The sequence below is a fragment of the Belonocnema kinseyi genome, chromosome 6 (assembly GCF_010883055.1).
Source record: "Belonocnema kinseyi isolate 2016_QV_RU_SX_M_011 chromosome 6, B_treatae_v1, whole genome shotgun sequence".
NCBI classification, from domain to species: domain Eukaryota; kingdom Metazoa; phylum Arthropoda; class Insecta; order Hymenoptera; family Cynipidae; genus Belonocnema; species Belonocnema kinseyi.
In genome coordinates this window covers 133442924-133453254 of record NC_046662.1, presented here as the reverse complement: position 1 = coordinate 133453254, position 10331 = coordinate 133442924, and the positions used below count along the sequence as shown (strand labels likewise).

Below are 10331 nucleotides of genomic sequence, written 5' to 3'. Positions count from 1 at the left end.
AAAGGAGTCAGGCGGCCCTCACTGTTTACGTTTCGTTCCCCCCGAAATCAGTCCAAGGCCATTTGAAGGCAACCCCCGACACTTGACTGAAAGCGAGAGTTTCGTATACTTCGTTCATTTGTCACAAACAGTACGCTTTTACAAAATCCTCCCCTACTACAAATCGCTTCACTTAATTTTTAGTAACCGATAAATTCACAAAAAATGGTACATGCTCATGAATTTCAGAATAGAAGTTTTTCTAATTTATGCATAGCCCCTTGTTTGACATGCATAAAAGTAAATACTTAAAATAAACATTTTTTAAATCAAATTTACCTGAATTAAAAAATTTTTCGTTTTTGTTCATTTAAAAAAATTATAACTCAAACACGAGTTCTGTTTTATTGGTATGTTTTACTCCATTGCGACACCGTTAGATATTTTTCATTAAACAAAAATCAATAAATATTTTCATTTGTAATAAAGTGTAACAAATTTTCAGCAATGGCAGTTTTCGATTTAAAAAAATGTGGTTTTTCAAAGTGCCATATTTCAAATTAAAACTGTCAACATAGACATTTTTAAATTGCAATTTAAACAGATTGAAGGTTGGCCCTCTAAAATTGAAATCCCGTAATGGAAGAAATATCATCTGGGTAGCAAGAAAAATTAAAATAATGTGATGCGTGTTTGAAAAAAAATTATATATTCCGAAACAAAAGTTAGACTTCTACTTTAGCATTGGCAAACATGCTACCAAGTGGCCGGACTTTAACGTTCCTAAAATCTCTACTTATATAGTTCAGAATCTGGAGACAGCAACAGAGACCTAAAATTAGAATGGAAATTATTTATATAGTGTCACTAAACACTATTAACCTGTAAAACATAAATATTATTTTAATTAAAATATCGGAAGGTCGTAAAGAAAATAACAACATAACCTGCGAACTGTCAAAATTGGGTAAACGGTTTTACCTTATTTTGACACAATTCGCAATTTTCTCTTCTGAAATTGTAATAACACTGTGATATTTACTTTACCTTGTTCCCCTTGAAACGCGATTGTACTATTTTATGAAAATAAAATCAAACTTTTAAACTCAGACAAAGCAATATATAATAGTTCACCAGCCTGCTTTTAAAGTATCTATATAATTATTAATTAATATTTATATTTATTCACCTTTTTTTATTTTTTCTTGAAATTGATATTTAAGCGTGTAGGCCTTTTTTAAAATTGACAAATATCAAATCGTTAAAACTTTAATAACTTACGAGAGATTAACCATAAACAATTTCGTTGTAAAACTGAATTCGAAAATACAGTAAAAGCTTCTACATCTCCGGCACTTAGGACCGGGATTTTTCTTCGTTTCGAAAAAATCACTTTCGTTTGTTTGAAGGGCGTTTTAAAACTAAAATTATGTAAACCCAGAACATTTTGAGGTTTCGAAAATAACCCCAAATAAACGAAATTTTGGCTTGTGATTATAATAAACTAGTATTTTAATTTTGCGCAGCATGTAAAGATAACTTTATCATCTCAAAAAAATCATCTGTATCAAAGTGATAAACTGCTTTAAATTCCAATTTTATACCAGGGAAACTATTTTTCTGTAATGCTTAACGTTACTCGTTTAAATTCTAGTAGATAGAAAACTGCAATAATACTTCGAAACAGAATTTTTTTTTTCGATTTATTTTTTATTTACATTTTGTTAGATAAACCATTGCGGTAATGGATTGTACTGTGCGTGAATAATTTTGACATCACTTCCACGACACGCAAAAATTCTTTAGCGGTTACGTGACTGGAGAAGAGATTTTAGAAACAGGTGAGACACCTGAATTCAGTAATGATTCCCCTCTCGGTAATCTCTTTGCAAATTTAGAACCATAAACTGTAGCTAAGTTGTGCATGTGAGAGAAAGTGGCCCACCCTTAATTCTACATTTTTTTATTATTTGTTTCTTCTAGGTAAAAAGTATAGAGGTTATACAAAATATCGCTGTTCGAAATGATTTTTTCCTTTATTCTAGCACGTCCATTCTGAGTTACTCGGAATCAGAAGGTAAAGAAAGCGCGTTTTTGACACTTCTTCGATGTTCATGAAAAGTTAATGAGACGTGTTAGAATTTGCGACCGGACCCAAATGAAAGCTTAAACCTTTTCCTTTAAAGCTATTATACTAAAAAATGCAGAACAATATTTTATGGAGCCGGTGGCAAACATCTTTTACTCGTTTGCGGTAGTCCATGCTTAAGTTTTTTTAAAGCGATTACTCAGAATAAAATTAGAGAAAACTGTAAAAATACGTTTTAAAATTACACTTCAGAGTGTAAATGTACACATTTAAAATTTCAAATTAAAGGCATTAAAATTACAGGTGCAAAAGCAAATTCTCACATGTTGTGCAGAATGACGTCTCTCACAAATCTAATTCTACGACTTTGTATGGTTTTATACGGCGTGGTCAAAATCACTACTTTCAGAGTGTGTAAAAAAGGACTCACGCTGCTCGTAGTAAAATTCCCCAGACTGGTGAAATTACCACCTACGCAGATTTTCTAACGAATATTTCTCCACTTTATAGAAATTTTAGATTCGTTCCTATAGTATTCCAAATTTGTGTAATTTTCGCGATAGATTTCTTTTTCGCAAGTGACTGATTTTGACTTGTAATATTATATACATTTTGTGCGATATAAGCTTGCGTAATTATAAATATATATTTAATATGATCTTAATGATTGAAGTATTTGAGGTTAGGGTGATATTTTGGAGAAATTTTCCAATTTCCGTTGTTCAATTTGACGTCACATATTTAATTTCAGTCTAGTTGATAATTCTACGCTTTTGTTCAATTTTAAACATTTCTATATTAATTTCACGCCGCTGCGCGTGAGTCCACTTTTTACATACGTCTAGCGTATTAAAATTCGACAGCATTTTTTTCAGTAAATATAATGTTAAAATTAAATCAAAGAGAGTGCACAGTTACAGTTTTGTTATCTGCACACATATGCGACAGCAAGTTGTACCAATGTCTGTTAAAAACTACGAAAAACTTCCTTAAATAAAATTATTTCGAAAATCTCTTTACCATATTGACTTGGATCATTTGAAATTCTATTTCACTTTTATTTCTCCGGGTGTTAACATTTTTCTTTTATTTTTATCTTTGACTGACTAGAAGAAAATTAAAATATTTAATTATCTCACCAAAAGCCTAATGTTGAAGTGAGTTGTAATATTTCCATTCTCGCCAAAAGTTGTCGCAACGTTTGACGTGCAAATACTCAATGGCACGCGACTAAAAATGATTCCCAACGGCTTCATGGTAAAATCATATAGTTTCAGGCGCGAATCCAAAGGGGGGGGGGGGCACGGCGGCTTGCCGACCCTCCAAAGTCCAAACTCGAATTTTTCAAATAAGATAATTAAAGTTTATTATATGTAATACTGGAAAGCGAATTTCCTCCTTGAATACAGTTATAGAGAAAACATCAATTCTCAGCGTGTATTTTTCAAATGTAGCGCCCATTTTATATCATGTAGTTGCGTGCAGATACTCTGGTAACGTATATTAATGTTACAATGTATTCCCAGCACTGGCGCTGTCACTCTTGCATCGTATCCACATGCGGCAAGAGAGACAGACAGTCAATGTAGATTCCCAACCATGTAATTCTCGCAGCCACTCAGGGTCTTGAATTCTCTCATGGATGTATCAGACATCATTTTATTGTGAATAACCATTTCAGTTGAACAGGGAGCGAACTCAGCTGATTGCGATATTTGCGAGGTTACGTTTTACAACAATCAATAATGGTAAATATTTTATTTCTGTATTTTGGCTATTTTAATGCGACTTTAGTTTTTTGAAGATAATTTTTTTCAAGATTCTTCATTCTTGGCTTCGTTATAAAAAGAACATGTTTGTCGTTATGATACCAAAAGTTCAAGGTGATACCAAGAACTGAAGAAATGCGAAAATCAACTAGTGATTGCACACATTAAAAAAAATAGGACTTAAAAATCAGAAGATTGTGCTTTTAAAAAATGAAAAAATGTCAGAATTATTGAGCTATATATTATTTTAATTGATTCTTTCATGAAAAATTGTTAAGTTACCAAGCACGAAATATATATTATCATTTGAGAAGAAAGAAATTAGGTTATGAAATATCATGATTCAGGATGACTGCTGGACCGGGAAACTGGGAAATGACCGGGAATTATTTTAGACCGGAAAGTGATTTAAAATCAGTTTGATTTGAACTTTCTTTTAAAATGCTAAGCGTAATTGTTAACTTTTTCAATCATGAAATTATTAAGTTTACAATGTGTAATTCTAAAATCTTTTGCCATAACAATTTTCCATTTTAGATTTTTATTTTTTAGGGTACATTTTCCATTTAAAGAATTTTAAAGTGCAGTTTTGAAGACTTACTTAATAAAAGATTAAAAGCTTTTGCGATTGACATTTGTTGAGAAAAAACGTTTTAAGTTGATCAACTGTAAATATAAATTCCTTAATGGTTTTTAAAATTAAACTGTAGTTTGTGTATTCGACATTGAATAATAATTGAATGATTTTATGTGGCGATTCTAAATCAGTTAAAATTAAACAATTTACAGATTTTGACGTTAAAAATTGAACTACTTCAATTCAAAAGCCTTTGTAGTTAATCAAACGTAAACTTCTGACTGTAATTTTATAAACATTCTGTTGTTTCAGTAGAAAATATACGATTTTTCACCTTTTCAATTTAAACATTTTTAATTAAGAAAAAGAGCAATTTTTAATTAGTGAGCAATATCTGAGTGTTTATTTAAAATGGAATATTAACAACTAAACAATTCGAAACTAAATTTTTTGAAATAGAAAGCCTTGAATCGTTAAAATTTCAGAGAGCTAAACTCAACTTAAAATGTCACAATGTTAATTTTATTGTTCTGTTCAAAAAATTTTTATTTATAAGTGAAAATGTTGAATTATGATGTGTGAATAACAGCTGAAAATGTATTCATTTAGGAAAAATGCGAGTAAGTTGAGGAAATACTTCTAATTTTTAAATTAAAATTGTGAACATTTTAAGGATTATGAAAGGTTTTAATATAGTAAAAAAATTTTGTTAGGATTCCTGGTAAAATTCAAAATGATTTTTTTATCTCGAAAAATTAATTTCAGCAGAATATTTAGGAATATTTCAAAACAACAGAAAATTTTGATAAATAAATAACAATTAGATAGTTACGATTTTGAAAAAAATAGGAATAAGTTTAATAGATATTTAGAAGTTTCGACCAAGTTCGAAAATAAGTTGAAATTCCTTCATTCCAAATCAATCTTAATTCCTCATAACCCTGAATAAGAATTTTACGGCCTATCCTAAGCAGTGCTATTTTAGGTATCGTCAACAGTATCTGAAATCGCACTTAATGATGGTGGTGTAATAACAAATATTTTAATGACGTCTTGAGTACTACTGACGGGTTAAACCCAAAAAAACTGTACAAAAAATATCTCAGCACCATGCAAAGTTTATCAAGGGATGTTGAAAAAAAAATTTAAGTGTAACACGCTAAAACGGTTCGTAAAATTTCCTCAATATAATTTTTTTCTGTCTACACTTATTTATTAAATTTAAAAAAAAGAGATCAGAAAAAATGGGTTACAAGTTTGTCTTAATTTATTAACTCGGCGATTTTTCCAGTTTCTTTGATTGAATTGCCTAAGTTTCTAACCTGATGTTATTTCATGTTGTGATTAGCTTCAAAATATTTCGGAAAGTTATCTTGCGTTTAGCAAAACTATATGCACTTAAGAGGGTTGGGGACACCCGTCGAAATTCGGTCAAAGTTGCCCTCCTTTTAAATACAATTTTCAAGGATTGCAATGATTCTTTTTCAAATAAAAAAAATCAGATCAATAGGAAAAGTTATTTTTGTGATGGATCGAGAAATTTCAATACAAATTTTTGCTATTGACATTTTATTGCCAAAACGGGAAACATGGGTTCTTTTTATTTTGCAATAATTATGTTTAATTTTTATGATAAAAGTGACTCCCTAGAAGTATATAATCATTCGAATCAGAATTTAAAGAAACATGCAAATTTTTGAATGTCATATTAATTTCAGAGAAATTTTTTGGTTAGATACGTTAATTTGTTGTTGAAAAATTAAACTATATCGAGCATTTCGTAAATTTGTGAAATAACCATTACAAGCCGAAAAATTAGTTTTATATGCATTAATTATTTTGTTAAACTGCAATAATTATGTTCTTAGGATGGCAAATCTAAAAATGTTGCCCATTTTTTTATCACCAACAGTGCACTAGATACTTGTAGAAAATCACAGTTTTAATCTTTTTGTGGAAAATTTTATATGATTATAATTTTTGTGACTGAAGGCTTCCGAATTTTGATTGAGCAAATGATTTGTTACAAAATATTAAGTTCTATCGGTCATCAAATGTTAACCCTTAGCCGATGTATACATGATTCCTGGAAATCGCAGGCCCTGTCGGTGGGGTCCAAAGTTTGTAGGGTCGGAGTATAATGGACTAAAAATTCACAAATGAAAACTAAAAACAAGTAAAAACATTGTTTTTAAGACAAAAAATATATAAAAGTAATATATTTATACTAAGTGTTTTTCCCATTCCCCCCAAGGTACTATATTTCCAAAGAGGAAATTTTGTGCTTTCAGAGTGGACAAGTAAAAGTAAATATATTAAATAACAAGAAAATACCATAAAACCATTTATTAATCAGACAAATTATGTCAATACTTAAGAAATACAAGGAAGTACTTAGTTCTCGGCAAAACGCTCGCATTCAATGCATACAGGTGCACGATGGTCGTCACACATTCTGCGCATGCAGTTCGGGCACCTCATGAAGAATTTGAAAACATTTTATCTGTCGGAAAATCAGAAAAAAATGGAATAAATACATATTTTGAGGGACTTTCATAGAAACTTTGGGATTATATGTTTCATATATTTTACGAAAATATATTTTCCTTGCCACAAAGAATATTGCAATTTTTCCAACTTTTTTTTAAAACTTCCAGTTTTTACAATGTGATGAGAAATTTTTTAAGATTCATGCTTAAAAGCTGCTGTGATAAGGTGGAAAAATAGCTTCAAAGTGAGCCCAAGAACATTGAAAAGGTTGATTAGTTGGAAAGTTATTTAACATTTCATAGAAATTGAAATTTATACTATTTTTACAATAACTGCTTACGAAATAGAAACATTGGCTTCATCCTAGGCTCACTTTATACAAAATTTCGAGAACAAGTGACCCCATGAAGAGAAATTTGTTTAGCTCTGGCACAAATAAAATTAAGATAACTAATCAGTCATGAAAAAATAGGTGTACGAAAACTTGACTGGAAAAATGCTCCTCTTTCGAATCCGACAGAGATGCTGCCGCATCTTTCGTACTTCGGAGATGATAAACCCGGCCACTCATTCTGAAACATAAATTATGAAATAATTATTGTAATTGATTACACAGCCACAGAACAAAGTGTGCGGATCTGGTAACAAAACACACGTATTCCTATGGATTTTGGGGCGCTAAATTCAAATTCGGTATCAAAAATCACCCATCACGTCATGGTTGAGCCATAACCTCAAAAAATGACGAACAATCATGCACTGAGGCGAATAAATTTCAAAATAATGTCAGTGATGCAAATTTTCACTTCAAAAACATGTCGACAACTGTGAAGGATCATCCCTTGCCTGATATCAACTTATTTAACATAACTTTACTCAACAGAACCTGACCTCACCTAACCTAAATTAACAGAAATTTATTGAACTACACGTAAAGCTCTGAAAGCATATTTTTCCAGTAGCAAATGTGTGCTACATCGAATGGGTCAACTCGAGCCTAACCTAGAAATAAATCTAATCCAGCCTAGCCGAACCTAACCTAACTCATTTTGTTGTCCCGTTGTGTTTGCGGTACCGTTTCATTCAGCTTCGGCTTAACCTACATAGAGGTTTAACCTATCCTAACCCAACAAAACCTGACCTAACCTAACCTAGCCGAATGAAATTCAACCATACGTGTAGCTATGTAAGCGTACAGTTCTCAGTCTTAAATGTGTGCTATATTTAACAGAACCTAACGAAATTTTGCGTGACGCAACACAACTTAACTTAAGTGTTCCCGTTGTAACACAATAAAATTAATTTCATTGTACTACAGGTGGTTAAATATTTAGACACACATTACTCATTTGAAGAATCTTAGAACTACAAGTAGAATTGACCCCATTTCAATTAACCTGACAATGTTTGTATCAATATAAATGTAGAACTGTAACTTAAACATGCATATGATTAAGAGTTTTATTTAAAATTTTTTTCTCTGATTTTCTTAAATTTAAGGAATATATTTATACTATCTTTCGGGTTTACATTTTATTTTGCTTTTTATCGTAATTAAATTGATTTATAGACCTACTTCAGTCTATTTTCTGCCTGCTATAACGTGTCCTTTTTTCTTCGAAGGAACGATGCAAAGGGTTACGCTTACGTTTAAGACCTACATTCGTTTCCCTTTTCAACATCCAGCAAAAATCAGCCATCATGACCTCGTTCCGTCTACCCTGATATCGTTGTTCCATCACTTTTATGTCTTGATAAAAACGTTCCCCTTGTTCTTCGCTGAAATCACCACACATTTTCTGGAAACTTATCCAGATGGGAATCTAGAAATTGAAGTTTTTAAATTCATCAAGCAGCCTAACTGTTTATAGTTTCTTATCATTTTCGCAACAATATTCTCGTAGCCTGGACTTTTTTTGTTACCGAGGAAATTTGCGTTTACTGCTTTAAAACTTTCCCAAGCGTCCATTTCAATTTTCGTCATGTGGCTCACGAAATTACTATCTCTTGTCAATATTCAAATCTGTGGTCCATCAAAGACTCCTTCTTTCAATTTAGCATATGAAACATTAAGAAATTTATGAGATACATACTTATAACATTGTCCATCTTTGTCTGACGCCTTGACAAATTACTTCATGAGCCCAAGCTTTATGTGGAGGGGTGGTAGTAAAATTTTTTCTGGATCAACGAGGCTTTGGTTGATGATATTATGAGAACCAGGTTTGAATGGAGCTCTTAAAGGCCAATGTTTTTTTCTGTAATGATTGGCTCGATCTCTGCTATTCCACAGGCATATAAAGCATGGCTCTCTCGTGAAACCCGATTGTTGGCCTAATATCATTGTTATGATTTTGAGATCACCACATATTTGCCATTTGTGATTCGTGTAATTAACTTTTTCAAGAAGCATTTTAACATTGTTATATTCTTCTTTGATGACCATTGAGTGAGCTATAGGGATGGGAGCGTAAGTATTCGTGTTATGCAGTAAAACAGCTTTAATGCTGCGTTTTGACGAATCAATGAAAAGTCGCCATTCTTCGTCTCTGTATACATTTTTCTTCAAGTGGTTAATTAGTCCGTTAACGTCAGTCCAGTACACTAAAGACGTCTCTTCGTCTTTAACGAAAAACATTCTGAATTCTTTGTCCCTGTCGCGATAGAATGAAACTTTTGTCTTTGGCTCTAGAAGATTTCTTCTTTTTAGAAATGAAGCAGCCATGACGTTGACTTTCAACTTCCATTCTATCTTCTTCTAAAGCGCTTAAATCAGTCTGGCGTGCATTTTTATTGATTTCAATTGCTCTTGTGACTGTGCACACATTAATGTACGAAATGTTATTTTTATTTTTGGCGTTGAACCCTTTGACGGAATTCATGCAAAAGTAGCAGTCCTTCGAAATAACGGGTTTTTTTCCATGTGGTTGGTGTAGAGTACTTGCGGTACTTTTCGTTGTTTTAATTTTTTAGACGATACAACATATGTCTGCAGGAATTGCGAATGACGTGAGAAACCCATTTTTTTTCTTGGTGCAGCAATTTACGGTCAAAACACTTTTCGTAAAGACTTTTCACTTCCTTGTTGATTGATTGTCGGAAGCTGCTCACTTCATATTTACTGCAAATGTAACAGAATGAATCTGAGCTATTCTTGAAGGCATGCGATTGAGAAATGCTCGCGGTTTTTTTCCTTGTAGCATGAGACTCTACACCAACCAAGTGATCCATTGATGAATAGCTACGGTTGCATGATGACGACGTCGGAGAGCACGCTTTCCCACCCTGATCAGACGCCGATACTGGGTTTTTTCCTTGCACCGTAATACACTTTTTACCTGTGTCTGCCATGACGGCATGAACGCCGTTTACCCAGGGACTCAGCCAATGTGGATCCGTTGCCCAACGTCACCACGTGGAGGTGCCC

The 10331-nt window shown here is 32.3% G+C and overlaps 1 protein-coding gene and 1 long non-coding RNA gene across 2 annotated transcripts in view; one reads left to right on the top strand and one right to left on the bottom strand.

Moving 5' to 3' along the window:
• The window catches only part of LOC117175704 (serine/threonine-protein kinase minibrain), a 349640-nt gene that overhangs the window by 29288 nt on the left and 310021 nt on the right, over positions 1-10331 (top strand). The gene's annotated exons all lie outside the window — the stretch shown is intronic.
• The window catches only part of LOC117175705, a 7471-nt gene continuing 3934 nt past the window's right edge, over positions 6795-10331 (bottom strand). Inside the window, exons 2-3 of the long non-coding RNA XR_004467486.1 lie at positions 7245-7476; positions 6795-6917 (exon numbers count right to left, since the gene is read on the bottom strand). This is a non-coding gene — a long non-coding RNA (uncharacterized LOC117175705). The remainder of the gene's footprint in view (positions 6918-7244; positions 7477-10331) is intronic.